Here is a 24,875-nt window from a genome sequence, read left to right as displayed (position 1 = left end):
ATGCACCACCACGGTTGGCTAATTTTTGTATTTTTAGTAGAGATGGGGTTTCACCATGTTATCCAGGCTGGTCTTGAACTCCTGACCTCAGGTGATCTGCCTGACTCGGCCTCCCAAAGTGCTGGGATTACTTACAGGTGTGAGCCACCACACCCAGCCATTTGTTTATTTTTTGTTTGACGAGAGTTTACAACTTTTCTTTTTGTCTTCTTTGATTTTTGGCTCATCAGTTAATGTCTTTCAGGTATTTTGAACTTGTAAAACATTTATTTTGCTTCTGATGATGTTAAAATATGCAGCACTGAAGACAGTGGCAACGAGAAACGTTGTCTTGCAACAAAGAATTTCTATGGTGTCCTTATATTTTGTGTTTATGTGGTTATTGGGTCTCTCTGTGTATCATACAGCTAATTCAGAAACTGTTATTTGCTTTTTGCAGCCAGTAAAACCATCAGCCGATCGTATCCTAATTATGGAAATAATAGCTACACAAAATCTCCTGATGTGATCAGTGTACTTTCTGAAGTATGAGAGAGTCAGTTCCTTGATAATATTCATATATGACCTGTTTTGGCATCATGGTTCTATTTTAATATTTACACTTTCTTTTGGTAATTTGCCAAGGTCATTTACCATTTTAGAATTAACAAAGTACTTGTGCTGTGAATTCTTTTTTGATGTTATCCTCCCTTAATAAAGTAATATATTATTGTGAATATATTGCATACACCTGCCACTGGCAGTCTACTAAGTAGAACAAAGTGAGGCCTGACTGAATGGAATGTAACATGAGGCATAAAACATGGACTCTTAATTCATCTGTCGTGTCTCAACAGCAAATCTTCTTCCATATCAAGAGTCTTCTGATTTTATGTGATGACAGTTATTCGCCAGAATACATTACAGTGTTTGCTATACAAATGTGGCTTTAGCCATGTAATTAAAGAGCACAAGAGCTGCCAGACTAAACAGTGGTCTGAGTTTCAGATAATGTTCTGTGACTTACTTGGTACATTTTTGTTACCATCTCAAACATGTGGTATCACTTAACATTCTTTGCCATAGCATATTACATAGGAAAAAAAACCCAGGCGGTGAAGTCATGGTTCTTCAGTGATGCCAATGCCTTGGTGACACTTTGTATCTCCAGAATACACCATTTTTTGGGGTGCATTTCTTCTCTCTGCTTGGAGTCACAAATTCTGCTCAACTCTGTTGTTTACAGGATAAACAAATGGTCAGTTTTTAGGGACAGGTTTTATTAGATATCTTGAAATTCCGACAGAGAGTAGGCCCAAAGGGAAAATGGACAAAGGACATGAAAAGGCTGTTCCTAACAATAAACATGAAAAAGAATCACTCTCATTAATAATAAAAGAAAATTTCATTAAGATAACAACATACTTTTAAAAAACAAATTGGTAGAGTTTGTTTTTTGATAGCATTTATTGAGAGTCTAGTGAAATATGTACTTTCATACACCACTGTTTGCCTTTTAAATTGGTATATCTTTGAACTCAAAGCAAAGGCAACAAAAAGCAAAAATGGACAAATGGGATTCCATCAACCTAGAAAACTTCTGCACAGCCAAGGAAACAATAGAGTGAAGAGACAACTTACAGAATGGGAAAAAATATTTGTAAACCATACATCAGATAAGGACTTAATATCCAACATATATAAGGAACTCAAACAACTCAATAGTAGGAAACCAACCCAATGATAAAATGGGCAAAGGATCTGAATGGACGTTTCTCAAAAGAAGATACGCAGATAACCAACAGATATATGAAGAAATGCTCACTATTACTAATCATCAGGGAAATGCAGATTAAAACCACAATATGCAATCACTTCACACCTGTTAGAATGGCTATGATCCGAAAAATGAAAGATAACAAGGATTGGAGAAGGTGTGCAGAAAAGGGAACTCTTACACATTGTTGACAGGAATGGAGATTGTTACAGCCATTATGGAAAACAGTATAGAGGTTCCTCAAAAAATAAAACTATAGCTGCCATGTGTTCCAGCAATGCCACTACCGAATATTTATCCAAAGAGATTGAAATCACTATCTCAAAGAGATATTGCACTCCCATGTTCATTTCAGCATTATTCGCAATAGCCAAAATATGGAATCAACCTATGTCCATCAATAGATGAACGAATAAAGAAAATGTGGTAGATATACACAATAGAATACTATTCAGCCTTTAAAAAACAAAGAAATCCTGTCATTGGTGGCAATATGGATGGACCTGGAGGATGTTATATTAAGTCAAGTAAATGAGGCACAAAAAGACAAATACTGCATCATCTCGCTTATATGTGGAATGTAAAAATTTTGACTCAGAAGTAGAGAGGAGACTGGTGGTTACTGAGGGGTGAGGGAAGGAGGTAGAAGGTTGGGGAGATGCTGGTCAAAAGCTAAAAAATTTCAGTTAGGATGTAATGTCCAACCTGGTGACTACAGTTAATAGCAATGTGTTATATTTTTGAAAATTGGGGAGAGTAGATTTTAAGTATTCTCACCACAAGAAGATAATGTATATATTAATGAGCTTGATTTAGCCATTCCATGATGTATACATATTTCCAAACATTTTGACATGTTGTACACAATATATACATTTTAAAATTAAGATGAATAAATAAAGGTTCAGATTAGTGTGTCCTTTGTGATGAGCACACTGTCGGTATATATTAAACACCTTTAATTCCACTGTTCGAAATATATCCTAAGAAAATAGTAAAAGATATTCACAAATGTTTATATACAAGAATGCCCATTAAAATGTTATTTAAAACAATCACACTCTGGGGACTGTTGTGGGGTGGGGGCACGGGGGAGGGATAGCATTAGGAGATATACCTAATGCTAAATGACGAGTTAATGGGTGCAGCGCACCAGCATGGCACATGTATACATATGTAACTAACCTGCACATTGTGCACATGTACCCTAAAACTTAAAGTATAATAATAATAAAATAAACAACAACAACAACAACAATAAAAATAGTAAAGACAGCTATTTTCTCCTCTCTTCTCTTCTTTTCTTTTTTTTTTTCTTTTGAGACAGAGTCTTGCTCTGTCGACCAGGCTAGAGTGCAGTGGCAGGATCATGGCTCGCTGCAGCCCTAACCTCCCAGCCTCAAGTGATCTTCTTGCCTCAGCCTCCCAAGTAGCTGGGACTTCAGGTGTGTGACACCATACCACCTAATTTTTGTATTTTTTGTAAAGATGAGGTTTTGCCATATTGTCCAGGCTGGTCTTGAACTCTTGGACTCAAGTAATCCACCCACTGGGCCTCCCAAAGTGCTAAGATTACAGGCATGAGTCACCATACCCAGCCTAGTATCTGTTTACAGAGAGAGCTTTTTATGGACCAGACAGTGTTGGGTGCTTCACAGGCACAACCTTATTTCCTCCTCACTGTCACCAAGTGAAGTAGGCAATGGTAATACATGTAATGAAAGTAACACTCAGAGTTTATGTAAGTTGTCCAAGAATACAAAGGTAGAGAATTGAGTGAGGACTGGAACCCATTTGAAGTGATTTCTAAACCCCACTAGGTTTATTTTGTTTTCTGTGTCTAGGAGTACAAAATGGAAAATGGGACCATCCAGGGAGGACTAGTTAAATAAATGACAGGTTGGAAAACTATGTATCTAAAAGAACTAATATTTTAAATGAATATTTAATGACATGGGAAAATGTTTTTCATATATTTTTAAAAACCCAATAGAATTTGAACTTTTTATCCCACCTTCTATCCTGATGTAATATATCTAACAGGCTCTTAAGTAGATATCCGTTCTAATCTCAGATCAATTACTTACTGTTTGAGTGACTGTGAGCAAATTGCTTCACCAATCTATGGCTCAGTGTCTTCCTCTGTAAAATGGGCTTAACCTCATAGAGTTGTTAGACATTAATTGAAGCGTGGATGTCCAAGCACATAGCACAGTGTGACACAGTACATGCTCACTAAATGGTAGCTATTATTTTAGAGATTGGGTTGATCCTATGTCATATATGAGTAGAAAAAAGACAAGTAACATATCAAAATTCATTGATTTGTTTGGAATAGTGGGATTATATTTTATTTGTAATACTTTTCTATTTTTTCTAAATGTAACATTAATATATTTATGCTTCTATATATTTATATAAATATGTACAGTTGTAAAATTATAATTCTTAATTATTTTTTATAATTAGGACAAAACTATAGATTTGTTAAGTACACACACAAACACAGGCTGGTGGTTCTTATGAAACTTTAGCGTGAATGATAATCCATAATCCATCTTAAGGTTTTCATGGTCAACAAGATAGCCTTTTCAATGGTTTCAAGTTGATCATCAGTCTTATTTTTGTTTCTTAGTAACTTTAGTATCATGACTGATCTTAGAAATAGTTCCTAAAATAGGCTTGGGGATACTAAAGTTACTCAGTATATGCAATAAAAGTTCCATTTATAGGAAATGGGACTGAACCTAAAATCTAAACAGCAAGGAGAATGAGTACAGTGTTAACCCATTCTTTTTGACTGTTTTCATTTCACCTTCATTGATGTTCTTTCGTCTTCCATCATGTGAACGTTGACACCAACAGGTTTTATTTTTCCTACTAACTCTTTAAGTGTTGATGTGCCCTGAGATTCCTCCCTCAGTTTCTTCTTATTCTTCTTTTCCAACTTTGCTCTTCTCGTCCAACCATGCCTTTCTCCTCTGTACATTGCAGCAGTTAAGGTTATAAACTCTGAAACAAATTAGCTGTGTTAACCTGATGTAGTGAGTTCTTGTGATTTTATGTTGCCTTGACATCCATGTTTAACATAAATTTAACTTTTCCTACAGAAATCAAGGCTCAGTCACCCTTGACTCAGTTTCCATGTCTACACTATACCCAAATCGCTCAAGCCAGTGGTCAGAGATGAGAACCTAGAGGCATCTCTCCTGCACAGCAGAGTGGGCTCCCGCTTTCTTGCTGCTTCCTCTAAAGGGACCATGCAGACATTTGCCTGTTAACTTGAAGTGACCCACACACTATTCTCTTACATATTCTGCTACTTGCCATGCATTTTTCTTTTTCTCTGTCTGACGCCATTCCTGCCTCATGTGACCCTGGGATGGAGGGCTGCCCTCCTGACTCATTATACTCTTTTTGCCCAGGATTTGTAAATAAAACTCTTTCATCTTGTTTCCTGTTGTGGTGGTATACTGAGTTTGTACCTTCCAGATGAAGAACTAGGGGATGCTTCAGGCAGAGTTTTCCCCAGGATGCCTGGGAGAACACAATGTCAGGCTTTCAGAGCCAGAGTGATGGTCAGGCAATCATAAACTGGACATGGGTCAGGCAAAAGCACAAGGACATCTGCCAGTATAAGCAAGTTCCCCATGTGAAGGATCCCTGGTAATGGGTCAGAAAATTAGGCATTAGGCCATCCATCAGGTGAAAGAAGGATCCCATGAAAGGCACAGTGTAAACAGCCACATCCCAGCTCCCTTTCATTTCCTGTTAGGGCAGGTTTGCTAGTCACTCTGGCATTGGAACATCAATTTTGCTGGGGGCTTTCAGACCACCTGGGTAAGGTTCAGTGCTGGTTTTCTCTATTGTAGAATGAGGTTAATGATTACTACTTCACAATAAGGATCAAGTGAGAGGTAAAGCACTAAGCACCGTGCATCATTGCACAGGGAGCTCCAATAAATGACATTGCGTGGTGTGCTGTTTATTGCTCTGGGTGGTGGTCATGGTAGTGGCCTCCTGGTAGGACAAATCAAGTACCTGGAGTCATTTTAGATCTCTTCTCTCCCCTCGTGCATTCAGTAGCTTATCAAGTCCTATTGATATGACTTCATTAATACCCCTCATCATTGCTTTTTCCTGTGGATTCCTGCTTTGATCATCTTGAGATTAGTCATAATCTGCTAACTGATCATGTTCCCAGTCCTTTTTCATTTTCAGTTTATTCTCCTTATTGTGGCCTGAATAATCTTTGCAAAAAATATAAATCTGGTAATGACATTGCTTTACTTAATCTTACCCTTAATGGCACCCAGCCACCTAGAGAAAGGCTCAGCAGACCTTTTCTGTAAATGGCTAGATAGTAAATATTTTAGGTCTTGCAGGCCATATGGTCTCTGTTACAGCTACTTAACTCTGCCATTATATCATAAAAGCAAACGCAGACAGTATGTAAATGAATACACAGGGTTGTGTTCCAAAAAAATTTTACTAATGGAAACTGAAAGTTGAATTTCATACAGTTTTCATATATCATGAAATATTCTTCTCTTGATTGATTCAACCATTGAAAAAACCCACTAACTGTTCTTGGCTTATGGACTATGCAGATATAGGTGGCTGGCAGAGTTGGCCTGTGGGCTGTAGTTTGCCAGCCCTGACCTGAAGGATAATAATGTTCAAGCAACTCAGCATGACTAACATGATCTTCTGTGATCCGCTGTGGCTTATTCTTCTAGCTGGATCTTTTGCTACCTTCTTTTTGCCTCTTCCACTTATGTAATAAACTTGCTCTTTCACTTAAACCTTTTACTGCCTTTAATGGACCATCCTGTTTTTGGCTGTCATGCTATTCCCTTTGCCCAGGACACACTTCATCTCTATCTGTTCACCCTTCCCTCATGCACTTTCCTCCACCTGCTGTCAGAAACCTGCTCCTTTGCTGAACCTCAGGCTGTACCTACCCTGTAGAATGTGGACTCTGATCTCAGCTGCCTAGGTTTATATCTCAGCCCCTCTACTTGCCACTTAACTGGTTTACTTAACTTCTTTCTGCCTTAATTTGTCATCTGAAGTAAAAAGATAGTAATGTCTAACTATGAGGTTTTTTTTTTTTGTTAGAATCCAGTGAGTTAGCACATACACAGCATTTGTTACTGTGAGTTCCAGATAGTAACTGTGCAATCCATGTTTACTGCTGTTGTCATTACGGGTTGCACTTTGAAGCCTTTGCAATGCTCTTCAGATAGAAAAGGTTATTCTGTTGTCTCTTCTGTACCTTTATAGATCTTTATCTTTATGTATCTATCCTAGCATTTATGATACCTGCTGCAGCTCTCATTTGGCCCAGTGCATGGCACATAAAAGATACCAAACAAATGTTTATCAAGTGAATGAAGAGAGAGAAATCTTAGCTTGATTTCAGGTAGATTCCAAAACAAAAAATCTCTTGTATTCCATTAAGTTATCCGGACCAAAAAAATTACTTTAGGAAGTAAGCATGTTCATTAAATGGAAAATAATTTTTAAAAATATGGAATTTCTGTTTTTTATTATTGGGTTTGTATCTGTAGGAGAAAAGAAATGCTGGTACAATCTAGTGGTCCTCTTAGGGACTTGCCTTTGGTCTCTGCCACTGTCAATTCTTTCTCTTACTGATACTGCCTCTTCCTGTTCACTCCCCTTCCAGCTCTGGTGCAACGATGTGCATACCTCTTACATGTGAGCATGCTTCTTACATGTGGTTTCAAACTGGGAAGCTGTGGGATGAATACAGAATCATGTCTTGGGGAGAATGCCAAAGATTCAAAGAATCATTAGAGAAAGGTGGCCAGCTGCAGAGCGACGAGGTTCAGAGAGAGAGTGAAGGCTCAGGACCCAGAAAGAATGGAAAGCACTGGACAGAATGTGGGAGTGAGAGGCCAAAGCCCTCAGCTGGGTAGCAGGAGCATTACAGACCATGATGTAGGGACAATTTCTGTAAAGCCCTGGACGAAACAGGACTTGCAACCACATCATAGCAACCAGGGTTGGAAGGAGTCAGAGGTGCTTCATAAAAGAGTCCTGCACACTGTATGGAGATCCTCTTGACTTCGGCTTTCCCATTTCTCCTTTTGTACTCTCTCTGGTCGAAACACTCCATGGCCTTATTTTGTTCAACAGATGTGGAATATTACAGGGCTGTATTGGACATCTATTGAGGTAATAAGTGTAAAAGCATTTTACAAAGTTATTAATGCAACGTAAAATTATTCTGTTTACATTTAAAATCTCCATTCTGTTGGAAAGTATTTGCTTTTAACCTAACCAAAATTGTCTTACTAAAATCCATATTTTTAATGCTGGTAGGCAATGGATGATTTCCCTAAATCAGAGATATATTACTAGTATAGCTTCATATTCTAACTTAATTCTAAGACTTTCTCAGTAAATTAAGCAGTCAGTCTTATAACTTGGATTAGGTTATTTTTATGTACGTTTTGTGCCTACTGGAGTATAAACTTCCTTAGGGAAAAAGTGTAATGCCTGTCCATAAGGAGGACGCTGTAGATCTTTGTACAATGACCAGTTCTAAAATTTATTTATACTAACGCTGCTGAAATCTCAACCCTGCCCTCCTTTTTTTGTGTGAAAAATAACTCCCTATATATGTACCTTAATGGTAAGACTTCTGCCAGTTCTCTGCAGAATTAGCAAGAATTGCAGGCAAGGACAAACATTTCAAGGAGAAATGTTACAAATGTTATTGCTTTCAGGGTAGACATAATATCATACCATAGCTAAACATTATGAAACTGTTTCTTTTTGAAGCTGATTCACTGATCCAAAAATTTGAAATTCAGCTTGATGTTAGAGATTTTCAATTTAAAATGACTGTCCTTGGTCCACTAGACTGGTAAATTATGTAAACAAAAAACCTTTGCTTGTAGTCTAGTGCTCAGTCAGTTGCTGAGCAAATATGAAATCTGAACCTCCTAACTAGCATTGTTGGAAAGCTAAACAAAGCCCAGCTTCTATTTTGGTTGGTACACAAGTAGGCCAGAAGCAGCTTATTCAGAGAACCAAATATGCATTACTTTTAAGAAAGGAGGCAGGGGGAAGGGAACTGGGATCAGGGGCAAGTTCAGGCTCTGGTAGGCAGAACTGCAAGATGGCCTTGGAGATTTCCAGCCACTGGTGTATCTATAGCAACTTCCAGTCAATTAAACACTAATTTAGTGCTGTTATGAGGGATATTGCAGATGTAATTAAGGTTGCAAATTAATTGACCTTAAAATATGGAGATTATCTGGGTGGGCCTGACCAATCGTAAGAGCCCTTTAAATGTGGTCTAGAGGTCAGAGACAGAGAAGTCCAAGAGATTTGAGGCTTGAGAAGGATTTGACGTGGAGGAGATGCTCACTCGCTGGTTTAGAGAAGGAGAGGGCCACATAGTAAGGGATATGTGTGGCTCTAGGAGCTGAGAGAGATCCCTAGCTGGCAGCAGCAAGGAAATGAGGACTTCAGCCCTACAACTGCAAGGAACTGAATTCTGCCAACAATAAGAATGAGTTTGAAAATGTATCCCCTCCACCTCCAGCCTCCAGACTGGAACTTAGCCCAGCTGACACAATGATTCCAGCTTTGTGGTATCCTGATATGGTTAACCAGCCATGCTGAGATGGACTTCTGACCTGTAGGACATTGGAGTAATAAATGGGTATTGCCTTAAGCTGCTATGTTTGTGGGAATTTGTTAGGCAGCAATAGAAAACTAATACAAGGCCCCATTGGTGTCCCCCTTAGATTGCTGTAGTGGCCTATTAACTGGTCTCTCTGGTTACGTAGGCTACTGCTACTCAGACTGGTGAGGAAGCAGTTATTTATTTATTTGAGACATTGAACAGTGGCATTATCACAACTTACTGACTTACTGCAATTTCGACCTCCCTGGGCTCAGGTGATCCTTCTACCTCAGCCTCCTGAGTAGCTGGAATTACAGGCACCCACCACTATGCCTGGCTAATTTTTATATATATTTTTTTGTAGAGACCGGCTTTCTCCATGTTGCCCAGGCTGGTCTCAAACTCTTGGTGCTCAAGTGATCTGCCCACCTTGGCCTCCCACAGAGCTGGGATTATAGGCATGTGCCACCATGCCCGGCCAAAGAAGCAGTTTTAAATTTTTCTATTTGTTGCAGACTCATACTGTAGTAGATCATATTTTACAAAAATGTCTGTAATAATATTTCCCATTCCACATGCCCTTCTGTATTGTAGCTGTGCCATACTCCATCAAGAGGTGGAGTCTAGTTACACTCCATTTGAATCTGGACTGCCTTCATAACTTGCGCATGCCCACTTAGAACACAATAGAAGTGATCTTATGACCTCCAAAGCTAGGTTAGAAAAGCCATCTGGTTCTCTTTGAAAGCCTACTCCTTGGATGCTTCCTCTTGGCACCCAGCTATCATGCAGAGAGAGGCCAAGCTGCATGGAGAATGCAGCTATAGATAGATGCTCCAGTCAACAGAATTAACTGAGCCTTCCTTGAATCATCCCAGCCCAGGTGCCAGAAGTGTGAGTGAGGAAACCTTCAGGTGATCACAACCCCCAGCTGTTCCCATCCCCCACAGCCTTTGTGTCTTCCCAGCTGAGGCCGCAAACGTCATGAAACAAAGACAAGTCATCCCCACTGTGTCCTGCCGAAATTCATGACCCACAGAATCCATGACCTTCATAAAATGGTTATTGCTTTATGCCACTAAGTTTGGAGTAGCTAGTTATGCAGCAAAAGGTAACTAGAATATTTTTATAAAACACTATAAAGATGAAATTCAAAAAAGACACACAGAATATAGGCACATAGAAAGTGTCACTTCTATGCCACTTTCTTGGTCAAAGCAGTCCTAAACTTGCCCAGACTCACAGGAAGAAGACACAAATCCTTCTTCTGAGAGAAGAGTCAAATAAATCAGAAGTCATTTTAAAAAACTTAAACTTTCAAATAATTTTAACCTTACAGAGTCAAAGTAGTACAAAGAATTTCCATGTGTCCTTCAGCCAGCTTTCACTAATGTTAACATGTTACATAACCATAGAACGGTTATCAGTTATCAAAATCAGGAAATTAACATTGATATACTGTTAACCGAACTGTAGATCATATTCCAATTTCACCCATTTTCCAACTAATATACTTTTTCTGGTTCAGGATTTAATCTAGGATCCCACATTACGTTTGTTTCTCATGTCTCCTTAGTCTGGAACAGTTCCTCAGCCTTTTCTTGTCTTTCATAACCATAATACGTTTTTGTGTACTAGGTAGTTACTTTGTAAGATGCTCCTCCATTTAAGTTTGTCTCATGTTTTTCCGTGATTAGATTGAGGTCATGCATTTTTGGCAAGAATAACATGGAAGTGATGCTGTCCCCTCCTCAGTGCATCATATTGGAGTGTATACCATGGGGATATGTCTTATGACTGTGATGTGAAACTTGCTCCCTTTGTGGTGTCTGCCAGGTTTCTCAGATATTATAAATATCTTATGGGGCAGTACTGTATAAATATCCTGTTTTTTATATTTTGGTGGGGCCATATTTTAAAACTGTCACAAACTTCAAATTTTTTATCATTAGAGCCGACAGAAATAAACGATCTTTCAGATTTCTGTAGTTATCTTGTCATAGACCTGTGACAGTTTGTAGGCTATCTTTGGTCTGCAGACCACACTTTGAATAGCAGTGTTCTAGACTACACTTCTTCCAGTTCATTTTTCCTGTTACAATCAGATTGGAGTTTGAACAGCAAATCTTTCTGTGTCATTTTGCTTAAAATCCTTGGAGGTTACCCATAACCTTTAGGGTAAAACCCAAACTTCTTAGCATTTCTTAGCATGGCATTCAAGGCTGTATCATTCTGTTCCATCTGTCACACTGACCTTTTACAATGCTCTCCTGGTAGTCCTCCTTACCCTCCTCTATCATGCCTGCCCCTCCCCACATCATAACTGGCCAATTCCTACGGTCTTTCAAGGCTCACGAACACCTCCTCTCACCAGTATGGGCTAGCTAGGTTTTCTTCGTGTCTGTTCCCTTACATCCTGTGCATACATGCATATCTGTGATAGAAGTTAATTCTACTTTTATATTTGTTTGTATATCTGTTAACCTGCTTGACTCTGGAGTTTGAGGGCATGGACTTTGAGTTTATAAGATTAGCCCATAGCAAGAGCTCAGTAATGTTAATCATAAATTAAATACTGAGGTAGTTGCCAGAAAATCAAGTCTCTATCTAAGTAAGAACTGCATGACAAGGTGGATGCCCGAAAGGCAGAGAGCGTAGATGGAGATGGAGAATCCCTTTGGAGATGACAGTGTGTCCTTGCCGGATGGGGGCTCAAAGACAGTGGATCTGGACTTAACGCCTCTTGTGTCATGTGTCTTGCTTCATGTGTCTTGTCTACTCTTTTTATGAGTAGATAAAAACTGCAAGCAAGCAAGGGAACCTAAGATGGGGCAGCTCCATGGACCAACCCAGTGATCTCCATGGACCTGCCCTGTCACTCTTGGGGGAGCTAATGTCTTTGTCCTGCAAAACTGAGCTCAGAACAGGCAGAGATTCTTTCCCTTCTTTATTTACCTCTCCCTTCTCCTGATTCCTCTGCTCTCTGAATAAATAGGACTAAGGTGGGGGTAGGACAGAGAGACTTCATTCCTCTTAATTTTATTCTTCGTTCATCCCTACATGGCCTTGAGGCAAAAGTTTTAAATTTTAAAGGAAAGTTAGAAAATGTTAATAATGGTGTGAAATTTAGCTCAACCCACTTCTTTATCTCTCTGAATATAAATGAAGTTAATCTCCTTATTCCTACTTTTCCTAAATTGCAGCTAGTAATTTATATCTAAATATTATCAGATTTACTTTATATTTAGCTTTTGTTTTCAATGGACATGAAATACAGCTGTGCCAGAAAATAGAGAAAGACCAAGGCCACCATATTCCATAGGCCACTGCTATGACTTTACCTCAAAAGCAAGTGTACTTTTGGCCGGGCACGGTGGCTCACGCCTATAATCCCAGCACTTTGGGAGGCCGAGGCGGGTGGATCACGAGGATAGGAGATCGAGACCATCTGGCTAACATGGTGAAACCCTGTCTCTACTAAAAGTACAAAAAAAATTAGCCAGACATGGTGGCGGGCGCCTGTAGTCCTAGCTACTCAGGTGGCTGAGGCAGGAGAATGGCGAGAACCTGGGAGCAGAGCTTGCAGTGAGCCGAGATTGCACCACTGCACTCCAGCCTGGGCGACAGCGAGACTCCATCTCAAAAAAAAAAAAAAAAAGCAATGTACTTTCTTACATGAAAAGTATTGACTCATTCTTTAAAATTTGCATTTTAATTATTTAATAATCACAGCGCATTTCGTGACACAATCATCTTAAGATCAATTTGTGCTTGTAGCTTCCATAGATGAATCTCAACTAAATAATTATCCTAATTTAAATACATAGTTTATTTAAATAGTACTTAAATACATGACATTTAAAATATTGTGTATTGACACTTGGACTATCAAACATTAATAAATTAAAAAAATTTTTTCCAACATTAAGGGTAACATTTAGGCACAGGAGGGAGTTAGAGTGTGAAATAATGTATTCTTAAAGTTTTTATAAGTTTATTCCAAACTTGGTAATTGAAACACTACCTCCTTTGTTAATAATATAAACCACAGATATACAAAATCGTTTCTGAACCCAAACTTTGTAAGGGAGACTCTTTAACCACATGAAATCTGTCATTAAATGGCACCATTAAAGGGGAAACAAACCAACCAACCCCAGGATAAAGTGGTCCTGGAAACTGCATTTGGGAAGTGCAGTATATTTTAGTTTACTCATCTGGAGTTACTTAAACACAGTGTGCTTAGCTGGCTAAAATAAAGGAAGAAAAGTATACTGTAACATAGTTAATATGTTGACAATCCTTTGAAGATCAGGGATAATTTCAAAAAGGTCTTCATTTTGTTTGGTTTTGGTTTAAAAAAATTTAGGTAAATCTCCTCACTTCTTGTCCTTCAGGCTGTCTGTAAATTACAGACATTTCATTCTTTTCGGATTTAGGATATAACAAGCCCATGTAGTAAAATGACAGATGATTTAAGTCATGGTGGCGAACCACAACAGAGCCCGATAGTGAAAGAGTCTTTTGCGTCATTATTTTCTAAGATCTGCTATGATTATTGAATACTTGTTGTCTGATAATTCTCTGGAAATCAGCAACATCAACTTTTTTTTAGTGGTAAGCCTCATCCTCCTTGGCCTCTGCGAGGCCTGAGCACTGGAGCTGCTCTCCAAAGTACTGCATCAAATGAAGGGTGCGCTGAGTAGATGGCGCCACAATTCAGAGTGCGTTGGGGTTTGATCACTGTCTCCACCAATTGGACCTATGCTTGTGTGAGAGGAGATGCTTAAAGTAAGGAGACCGATTTTTTAAAACCACAATTTAAGAAATTACTGAAAAACAAATGAATATTGTCTCTAAAGCAATCTCCTTAAATCCGTGGATATCAGATGTTTTATCAAAAGTTATTCAATTCATGGTTTAAAAAAAGCATTTTATGCTACCACTCAGTACATTACAGAACAATACTATGTGCAATACCCTTGGATATTCTGTTTTATTCTTTTAATTAAAAACATGCTAGTCAATACCCAGTAAACTCATCTCATTGTCCACTTATTGATCACCTCTCACAATTTAGAAAAATTCTGCCTTAGAGAATTGTAAATGTTTGCAGCCACCCTTCTTCCTTACTTGCTTTAACATCCGTCCGTTGAAATTACATTTGAGGTGAGTTCATAAGTCATAGAAAACAATACAGAAATTTTTTTTAACTAAAAAAAATTACTTAGCTTGAATTCTCTTTTTATTTACCCAGGAATAATTTATGTAGCTCTAAATTATGTTTAGAGCTACATAATTAGTCAAAGAACAAAAATTGTTATGGTATATTGTATTCAGAAGAATGTGAGAATGGAATGTTAGCATTTATAGTCAAAGAGACTTAAGAGGTAATTCAGGCCAGCGTGCGCATCATGCAGAGACCTGGAGAAGAACTAGCTGCAGTTCTTAAGAAGGAATTAAGATAGTTTTGTGTGGTTATGCCTTAGTAGAATATAGTTTAAAATACTACTGTTAAAGGGCCGGTGTTGTGAGTGATGCTCTGGATCGTCCAGGTACCATTGGAGAAGTCGTGGCATTTATATTCTTCTGACTTCATTGGCCTCGGTTGCCAGGGGAACTCTGAGATGTATGTGCTTGGCTATTTTAGCCCAGGCCTAATAATAGTATAAATCATAAAAACTTAAGAAGACAAATTTAAGGAAACTGAGGAAGAAGACTGTGAATGTGCTGGACCTGAAGTTGTTCGTGGTTTTGAGTCTGCGCGTTTCCTGTCCTACCTAGGCATGATGTAAGGAGCCTCAGCCTCACATCTGAGCCTTCATTCAATTGCCCAGAAAAGAGAGAAAATATAAATGAACTTAACATTTGTCACCAAAACTTTTTTCATTGAAACTACAGAAGTGATCACATTTATTTATTTTTAAAGTTTATCAACATCATTTATTTAAAATTGTTTTTAACTGACAATTATAATTGTGTATTTATGGCATAGAGTGTAATGTTATGATATGTGTATACTTTGTGGAGTGAGTAAATCAGGCTAATTAACATGTCCATCACTTCACGTGCTTATCATTTCTTTGTGGTGGGAACACTTAAAATCTACTCTTGTAATAATTTTGAAATACATACTACATTATTATTAACTAACTTATTTCTCCTGTCTAACTTAACTTTGTACCCTTTGATTTATATCTTTCCTTTTCTTGTCCACACCTTCCCACTCTGGTAACCACCATTCTACCCTCTAATTCTCTTGAGTTTGACTTTTTTAGAGTCTACATATAAGTGAAATGATGTAGTATTTGTTTTTCTGTGCTTGACTTACTTCACTTAGGATAGTTCATCCTTATCGTCACAAATGAGAGTTTCTTGTTTCTTTAAGGCTGATGAGTATTCCATTGTGTACATATGCTGCATTTTTTTCTATTCATTCATCCAGTGATGGTCATTTAGGTTGTTTCCATATCTTGTCTATTATGGATAATGCTGCAATGAATAGTAATCACATTTTTTTTTGCTAGACATCAAGGTGGACTTTCTAAGTGCTTCAATCTTTGGTAAATCTCTGTATCTCATTTTCCCTTCACAAGTGTATGTAAACACTGTGATCTTTTTTGGTTAGTCTCATAGGCTTTTCTTTTATCAATGTATTATCATAGACAAATAAGCTCCTGGGAGGCCAGATGTTAAAATTCCCTTTCTATCCGTGAGCATTTAATCATACTATTAAATATCTGGTGTTTTCTGTGAAATAGACAAACTACACATACCTACAATATATGTAACATGTTTGTCTTAAGCTCTGTAATTTATCATACAAAATTCTAATAAAATAGTAGAAAGGAATATGATTATATTTTATTTTTTGGACTGAAGCGGTAACCTGCAAACTATAGCTTTCCCCTAAACATGGCCCACTGCCTGTTGTTTATAAATAAAGTTTTATTGGAACACACCCATGTTTATTTATTTCTTTTTTTATTTTTTTATTTTTTTATTTTTTATTTATTATTATTATTTTTTAATTATACTTTAAGTTTTAGGGTACATGTGCACATTGTGCAGGTTAGTTACATATGTATACATGTGCCATGCTGGTGCACTGCACCCACTAACTCGTCATCTAGCATTAGGTATATCTCCCAATGCTATCCCTCCCCCCTCCCCCATCCCCACCACAGTCCCCAGAGTGTGATATTCCCCTTCCTGTGTCCATGTGATCTCATTGTTCAATTCCCACCTATGAGTGAGAATATGCGGTGTTTGGTTTTTTGTTCTTGCGATAGTTTACTGAGAATGATGGTTTCCAATTTCATCCATGTCCCTACAAAGGACATGAACTCATCATTTTTTATGGCTGCATAGTGTTCCATGGTGTATATGTGCCACATTTTCTTAATCCAGTCTATCATTGTTGGACATTTGGGTTGGTTCCAAGTCTTTGCTATTGTGAATAATGCCACAATAAACATACGTGTGCATGTGTCTTTATAGCAGCATGATTTATAGTCCTTTGGGTATATACCCAGTAATGGGATGGCTGGGTCAAATGGTATTTCTAGTTCTAGATCTCTGAGGAATCGCCACACTGACTTCCACAGTGGTTGAACTAGTTTACAGTCCCACCAACAGTGTAAAAGTGTTCCTATTTCTCCACATCCTCTCCAGCACCTGTTGTTTCCTGACTTTTTAATGATTGCCATTCTAACTGGTGTGAGATGGTATCTCATTGTGGTTTTGATTTGCATTTCTCTGATGGCCAGTGATGATGAGCCTTTTTTCATGTGTTTTTTTGCTGCATAAATGTCTTCTTTTGAGAAGTGTCTGTTCATGTCCTTCGCCCACTTTTTGGTGGGGTTGTTTGTTTTTTTCTTGTAAATGTGTTTGAGTTCATTGTAGATTCTGGATATTAGCCCTTTGTCAGATGAGTAGGTTGTGAAAATTTTCTCCCATGTTGTAGGTTGCCTGTTCACTCTGATGGTAGTTTCTTTTGCTGTGCAAAAGCTCTTTAGTTTAATTAGATCCCATTTGTCAATTTTGTCTTTTGTTGCCATTGCTTTTGGTGTTTTGGACATGAAGTCCTTGCCCATGCCTATGTCCTGAATGGTAATGCCTAGGTTTTCTTCTAGGGTTTTTATGGTTTTAGGTCTAACGTTTAAATCTTTAATCCATCTTGAATTGATTTTTGTATAAGGTGTAAGGAAGGGATCCAGTTTCAGCTTTCTACATATGGCTAGCCAGTTTTCCCAGCACCATTTATTAAATAGGGAATCCTTTCCCCATTGCTTGTTTTTCTCAGGTTTGTCAAAGATCAGATAGTTGTAGGTAAGCAGCGTTATTTCTGAGGGCTCTGTTCTGTTCCATTGATCTATATCTCTGTTTTGGTACCAGTACCATGCTGTTTTGGTTACTGTAGCCTTGTAGTATAGTTTGAAGTCAGGTAGCGTGATGCCTCCAGCTTTGTTCTTTTGGCTTAGGATTGACTTGGCGATGCGGGCTCTTTTTTGGTTCCATATGAACTTGAAAGTCGTTTTTTCCAATTCTGTGAAGAAAGTCATTGGTAGCTTGATGGGGATGGCATTGAATCTGTAAATTACCTTGGGCAGTATGGCCATTTTCACGATATTGATTCTTCCTACCCATGAGCATGGAATGTTCTTCCATTTGTTTGTATCCTCTTTTATTTCCTTGAGCAGTGGTTTGTAGTTCTCCTTGAAGAGGTCCTTCACATCCCTTGTAAGTTGGATCCCTAGGTATTTTATTCTCTTTGAAGCAATTGTGAATGGGAGTTCACTCATGATTTGGCTCTCTGTTCATCTGTTGTTGGTGTATAGGAATGCTTGTGATTTTTGTACATTGATTTTGTATCCTGAGACTTTGCTGAAGTTGCTTATCAGCTTAAGGAGATTTTGGGCTGAGACGATGGGGTTTGCCTATTCAACATAGTGTTTATTTCTTTCTATATTCTTTATGGCTGCTTTTACTTTATGATGACAGAGTTGAGTAGTTGCTATAGAGACAGTGTGGCCTGCAAAGCCTGAAATATTTGGGCTATTAACTATTTGGACTGTTATGGAAAAAATCTTTTCTGAACCCTGGACTAAAAGAGTATTTAGAGATTCAAATATTGTTCTTTTTAAAATTTTAAGTTTGCGGGTACATGTGCAGAACATGCAAGTTTGTTACATAGGTATACATGTACCATGGTGGTTTGCTGCACCTATCAACCCATCATCTCGGTTTTAAGCTCTGCATGCATTAGGTATTTGTCCTAATGTTCTCCCTCCCCTTTCCCTCCACTCCCCAACAGGCCCTGGTGTATGATGTTCCCCTCCTTGTGTCCATGTGTTCTCATTGTTTAACTTCCATTTATGAGTGAGAACATGCAGCGTTTAGCTTTCTGTTCCTGTGTTAGTTTGTTGAGAATGATGGTTTCCAGCTTCATGTCCCTGCAAAGGACATGAACTCCTACTTTTCATGGCTGCATAGCATTCCATGGTGTATATGAGCCACATTTTCTTTATCCAGTCTATCATTGATGGGCATTTGGGTTGGTTTCAAGTCTTTACTATTGTAAATAGTGCTGCAGTAAACATATGTGTGCATGTGTCTTTATAGCAGAATGATATACAATCCTTTGGGTATATACCCAAATGGGTCAAATGGTATTTCTGGTTCTAGATCCTTGAGGAATTGCCACACTGTCTTTCTAAATGGTTGAAGTAATTTACACTCCCACCAACAGTGTAAAAGTGTTCCTATTTCTCCACAGCCTTGCCAGTATCTGGTGTTTCCTGACTTTTTAATAATTGCCATTCCAACTGGCTTGAGATCGTATCTCATTGTGATTTTGATTTGCATTTCTCTAATGACCAGTGATGATGGCTCTTTTTCATATGTTTGTTGGCCACATAAATGTCTTCTTTTGAGAAGTGTCTGTTCATACCCTTCGCCTTTTCTGTTGGGGTTGTTTGTTTTTTTCTTGTAAATTTGTTTAAGTTCTTTGTAGATTCTGGCTGTTAGACCTGTGTCACACAGAAAAATTGCAAAAATTTTCTCCCGTTCTGTTGGTTGCCTTTTCACTCTGATGGTAGTTTCTTTTGCTTTGCAGAGCTCTTTAGTTTGATTAGATCCCATTTGTCAATTTTGGCTTTTGTTGCTATTGCTTTTGGTGTTTTAGTCATTAAGTCTTTGCCCATGCCTATGTCCTGAATCGTATGGCCTGGATTTTCTTCTAGGATTTTTATGGTTTTGGGTTTTACATGTAACTATATAGTCCATCTCGAGTTAATTTTTGTATAAAGTGTAAGGAAGGGGTTCAGTTTCAGTTTTCTGCATGTGGCTAACCAGTTTTCTGAGCACCATTTATTAAATAGGGAATCCTTTCCCCATTTTTGTTTTTGTCAGGTTTGTTGAAGATCAGATGGTTGTAGATGGGTGATGTTATTTCTGAGGTCTCTGTTCTGTTCCATTGGTTTATATATCTGTTTAGGTACCAGCACCATGCTGTTTTGGTTACTGAAGCCTTTTAGTATAGTTTGAAGTCAGATAGCATGATGCCTCCAGCTTTGTTCTTTTTGCTTAGGATTGTCTTGGCTCTACAGGCTCTTTTTTGGTTCCATATGAAATTTAAAATAGTTTTTTCTAATTCCATGAAGAAAGTCAATGGTAGCTTGATAGGAGTAATATGGAATCTATAAGTTACTTTGGGCAGTATGGCCATTTTCATGATGTTGATTCTTCCTATCCATGAGCATGGAATGATTTTCCATTTGTTTGTGTCCTCTCTTATTTTCTTGAGCAGTGGTTTGTAGTTCTCCTTGAAGAGGTCCTTCACATCCCTTGTAAGTTGTATTTCTAAGTATTTTATTTTCTTTGTAGCAATTGTGAATGGGAGTTCATTCATGATTTGGCTCTCTGCTTGTCTATTGTTAGTGTATAGGAATGCTTGTGATTTTTGCACATTAATTTTATATCCTGAGACTTTGCTGAAGTTGCTATCAGCTTAAGGAATTTTTGGGCTGAGATGATGGGGTTTTCTAAATATATAAAAATGTCATCTGCGAACAGAGACAATTTGACTTCCTCTCTTCCTATTTGAATACCCTTTATTTCTTTCTCTTGCCTGATTGCCCCAGCCAGAACTTCCAATACTGTGTTGAATAGGAGTGGTGAGAGAGGGCATCCTTGTCTTGTGCCGGTTTTCAAAGGGAATGCTTCCAGCTTTTACCCATTCGATATTATATTGGCTATAGGTTTGTCATACATAGCGCTTATTATTTTGACATACGTTCCATCAATACCTAGTTTATTGAGAGTTTTTAGCATGAAGGGATGTTGAATCTTACTGAAGGCCTTTTCTGCATCTATTGAGATAATCATGTGGTTTTGTCATTTGTTATTTTTATATGATGGATTACATTTATAGATGTGCGTATGTTGAACCAGCCTTGCATCCCAGGGATGAAGCCAACTTGATCGTGGTGGATAAGCTTTTTGATGTGCTGCTGGGTTCAGTTTGCCAGTATTTTATTGAGGATTTTCACATTGATGTTCATCAGGGATATTGACCTGAAATTTTTTGTTGTTGTTTTTGTTGTGTCTCTGCCAGGTTTTGGTATCAGGATGATGCTAGCCTCATAAAATGAGTTAGGGAGAAGTCCTTTTTCTATTGTTTGAAATGGTTCCAGAAGGAATGGTACCAGCTCCTCTTTGTACCTCTGGTAGAATTCGGCTGTGAATTTGTCTGGTCCTGGGCTCTTTTTGGCCAGTAGGTTATTAATTACTCCCTCAATTTCAGATCTTCTTATTGGTCTATTCAGGGATTCGAGTTCTTCATGGTTTAGTCTTGGGAGGGTGTATGTGCGCAGGAATTTATCCATTTCTTCTAGATTTTCTAGTTTATTTGCATAGAGGTTTTTGTAGTATTCTCTGATGGTAGTTTGTATTTCTGTGGGATCAGTGGTGATGTCCCTTGTGTCATTTTTTGTTGTGTCTATTTGATTCTTCTCTCTTTTTATTAGTCTAGCTAGTGTTCCATCTGTTTTGCTAATCTTTTCTGAAAACCAGCTCCTGGATTAATTGATTATTTTGAAGGGTTTTTCATGTCTCCATCTCTTCCAGTTCTGCTCTGATCTTAGGTATTTCTTGTCATCTCCTAGCTTTTGAATTTGTTTGCTCATGCTTCTCTAGTTTTTTTAATTATGATGTTAGGGTGTCGATTTTAGATCTTTCCCGTTTTTTTCCTGTGGGCATTTGCTGCTATAAATTTCCCTGTAAGCACTGCTTTAGCTGTGTCCCAGAGATTCTGGTACATTGTGTCTTTGTTTTCATTGGTCTCAAATAACTTTATTTCTGCCTTCATTTCGTTATTTACCCAGTAGTCGTTCAGGAGCAGGTTGTTCAGTTTCCATGTAGTTATGTCGTTTTGAGTGAATTTCTTAATCCTGAATTTGATTGCACTGTGGTCTGAGATACTGTTTGTTATGATTTCCATTCTTTTGCATTTGCTGAGGAGTGTTTACTTCTAATTATGTGGTCAATTTTAAAATACATGCTATGTGGCACTGAGAAGAATGTACAGTCTGTTGATTTGTGGTGGAGAGTTCTGTAGATATCTATTAGGTCCACTTGGTCCAGAGCTGAGTTCAAGTCCTGAATATCCTTGTTAATTTTTTGTCTTGTTGGTCTAATATTGACAGTGGGGTGTTAAAGTCTCCCACTATTATTATTGGGAGTCTGCTTCTCTTTGTAGGTCTCTAAGAACTTGTTTTATGAATCTGGGTCCTCCTGTATTGGGTGCATATATATTTAGCACAGGTAGCTCTTCTTGTTGCATTGATCCCTTTACCATTATGTAATGCCCTTCTTTGTCTTTTTTGATCTTTGTTGGTTTAAAGTCTATTTTAAATCCTAGAGACTAGGATTGCAACCCCTGCTTTTTTTTTTTTATTTTCATTTGCTTGGTAAATATTCCTCCATCCCTTTATTTTGAGCCCATGTTTGTCTTTGCATGTGAGATGGGTCTCCTGAATACAGCACCCCAATGGGTCTTGACTCTTTATCTAATTTGCCAGTCAGTGTTTTTTAATTGGGGCATTGAACCCTTTTACATTTAAGGTTAATATTGTTCTGTGTGAATTTGATCCTGTCATCATGATGCTAGCTGGTTATTTTGCATATTAGTTGATGCAATTTCTTCATAGTGTCATTGGTCTTTATATTTTGGTGTGTTTTTGCAGTGGATGGTACCAGTTTTTCCTTTCCATATTTAGTGCTTCCTTCAGGAGCTCTTGTAAAGCAGGCCTGGTAGTGACAAAATCCCTCAGCATTTGCTCATCCGGAAAGGATTTTATTTCTCCTTCACTTATGGAGCTTAGTTTGGCTGGATATGAAATTCTGGGTTGAAAATTCTTTTCTTTAAGAATGTTGAATGTTGGCCCCCACGCTCTTGTGGCTTATAGTATTTCTGCAGAGAGATCCGCTGTTAGTCTGATGGGCTTCTCTTTGTTGGTAACCTGACCTTTCTCTCTGGCTGCCTTTAACATTTTTTCCTTCATTTCAACCTTGGAGAATCTGATGATTATGTTTCTTGGAGTTGTTCTTCTTGAGGAGTATCTTAGTTGTGTTCTCTGTAGTTCCTGAATTTGAATGTTGGCCTATCTTGCTATGGTGGGGAAGTTCTCCTGGATAATATCCTGAAATATGTTTTTTAACTTTGTTCCATTCTCCCTATCACTTTCAGGTATACCAGTCAATCATAGGTTTGGTCTTTTCACATAGTCCCATATTTCTTGGAGGCTTTGTTCGTTCCTTTTCCTTCTTTTTTCTCTAATCTTTTCTTCATGCCTTATTTTAGTAAATTGATCTTCCATCTCTGATATACTTTCTTCCACTTGATCTATTCAGCTATTGATAGTTGTGTATGCTTCTCAAAGTTCTCGTGCTATGTTTTTCAGCTCCATCAGGTCATTTATGTTTCTCTTTAAACTGGTTATTCTAGTAAGCAGTTCCTGTAACCTTTTATTAAGGTTCTTAACTTCCTTGCATTGGGTTAGAACATGCTGCTTTAGTTCAGAGGAGTTTGTTATCACCCGCCTTCTGAAGCCTACTTCTGTTAATTTGTAAAACTTATTCCCCATCCAGTTTTGTGCCCTTGCTGGAGAGGAGTTGCAATCATTTGGAGGAGAAGAGGCATTCTGGATTTTGGAATTTTCAGCATTTTTGTGCTGACTTTTCCTCATCTTCATGGATTTATCTGCCTTTGATCTTTGAGGCTGATGACCTTTGGATGGGGTTTTTGTGTGGGGGTTTTTTATGTTGATGTTGATGTTGTTGTTTTCTGTTTGTTAGTTTTTCTTCAAACAGTCAGGCCCCTCTTCTGCAGGTCTACTGCAGTTTGCTGGAGGTCCATTCCAGACCCTGTTTGCCTGAGTATCACCAGTGGAGGCTGCAGAACAGTAAAGATTGCTGCCTGCTTATTCCTCAGGAAGCTTTGTCCCAGAGGGGCACCGGCCTGATGCCAGCCAGAGCTCTCCTGTATGAGGTGTCTGTCGACCCCTGTTGGGAGGTTTCTCTCAGTCAGGAGGCTTGGGGTCAGGGACCCACTTGAGGAGGCAGTCTGTCCCTTAGCAGAGCTGGTGCTCTGTGCTGGGAGAATCCGTCTTGTCAAGAGCATCAGCTGTTCTCTTCAGAGCTGGCAGGCAGGAACAATGAAATCTGCTGAATCTGTACCCACAGCTGCCCCTTCCCCCAGGTGGTCTGTCCCAGGGAGATTGGGGTTTTGTCTGTAAGCCCCTGACTTGGGCTGCTACCTTTGCTCAGAGATGCCCTGCCCAGTGAGGAGGAATCTAGAGAAGCAGTCTGGCCACAGCTTCTTTGCCTTGCCCAGCCTCCTTAGCACTGTCAGGGAAAAACCACCTACTAAAGTCTCAGTAATGGCAGATTCCCCTCCGCTACCAAGCTAGATCATCCCAGGTCAATTTCAGACTGCTGTGCTGGCAGTGAGAATTTCAAGCCAATGGTTCTTAGCTTGCTGGGCTCTGTGGGAGTGGGACCCATGGAGCAAGACCACTTGACTCCCTGGCTTCAGCCCCCTTCCCTGGGGAGTGAACGGTTCTGTCTAGATGGGGTTCCAGGTGCTGGCGGGTATGAAAGAAAACTCCTGCCGCTACTACTAGCTTGGTGAATGCCCAAACAGCCTCCCAGTTTTGTGCTTGAAACCCAGGACCTTGGTGGCATAGGCACACGAGGGAATCTCCTGATCTGCAGATTGAAAAAACCGTGGGAAAAGCGTAGTAACCAGGCCGGGTAGCACAGTTCCTCACGGCTTTCCTTGGCTTGGGGGAGGGAGGTCCCCAGCCCCTTGCACTTCCCTGGTGAGACGACGCCCCACCCTGCTTCTGCTATCTCTCTGTGGGTTGGACCCAATGCCTAATCAGTCCCAGTGAG

At 38.8% G+C, this 24,875-nt stretch overlaps 1 protein-coding gene across 19 annotated transcripts in view; it reads left to right on the top strand.

Annotated features, from left to right (window-relative positions):
- The window catches only part of ULK4 (unc-51 like kinase 4), a 714,793-nt gene that overhangs the window by 321,277 nt on the left and 368,641 nt on the right, over positions 1-24,875 (top strand). The window lies entirely within an intron of this gene.

This window comes from Pan troglodytes, chromosome 2, assembly GCF_028858775.2.
Source record: "Pan troglodytes isolate AG18354 chromosome 2, NHGRI_mPanTro3-v2.0_pri, whole genome shotgun sequence".
NCBI lineage: Eukaryota > Metazoa > Chordata > Mammalia > Primates > Hominidae > Pan > Pan troglodytes.
Note: the sequence above shows the minus strand (reverse complement) of the source record. Positions and strands in the feature narration are given on the sequence as shown.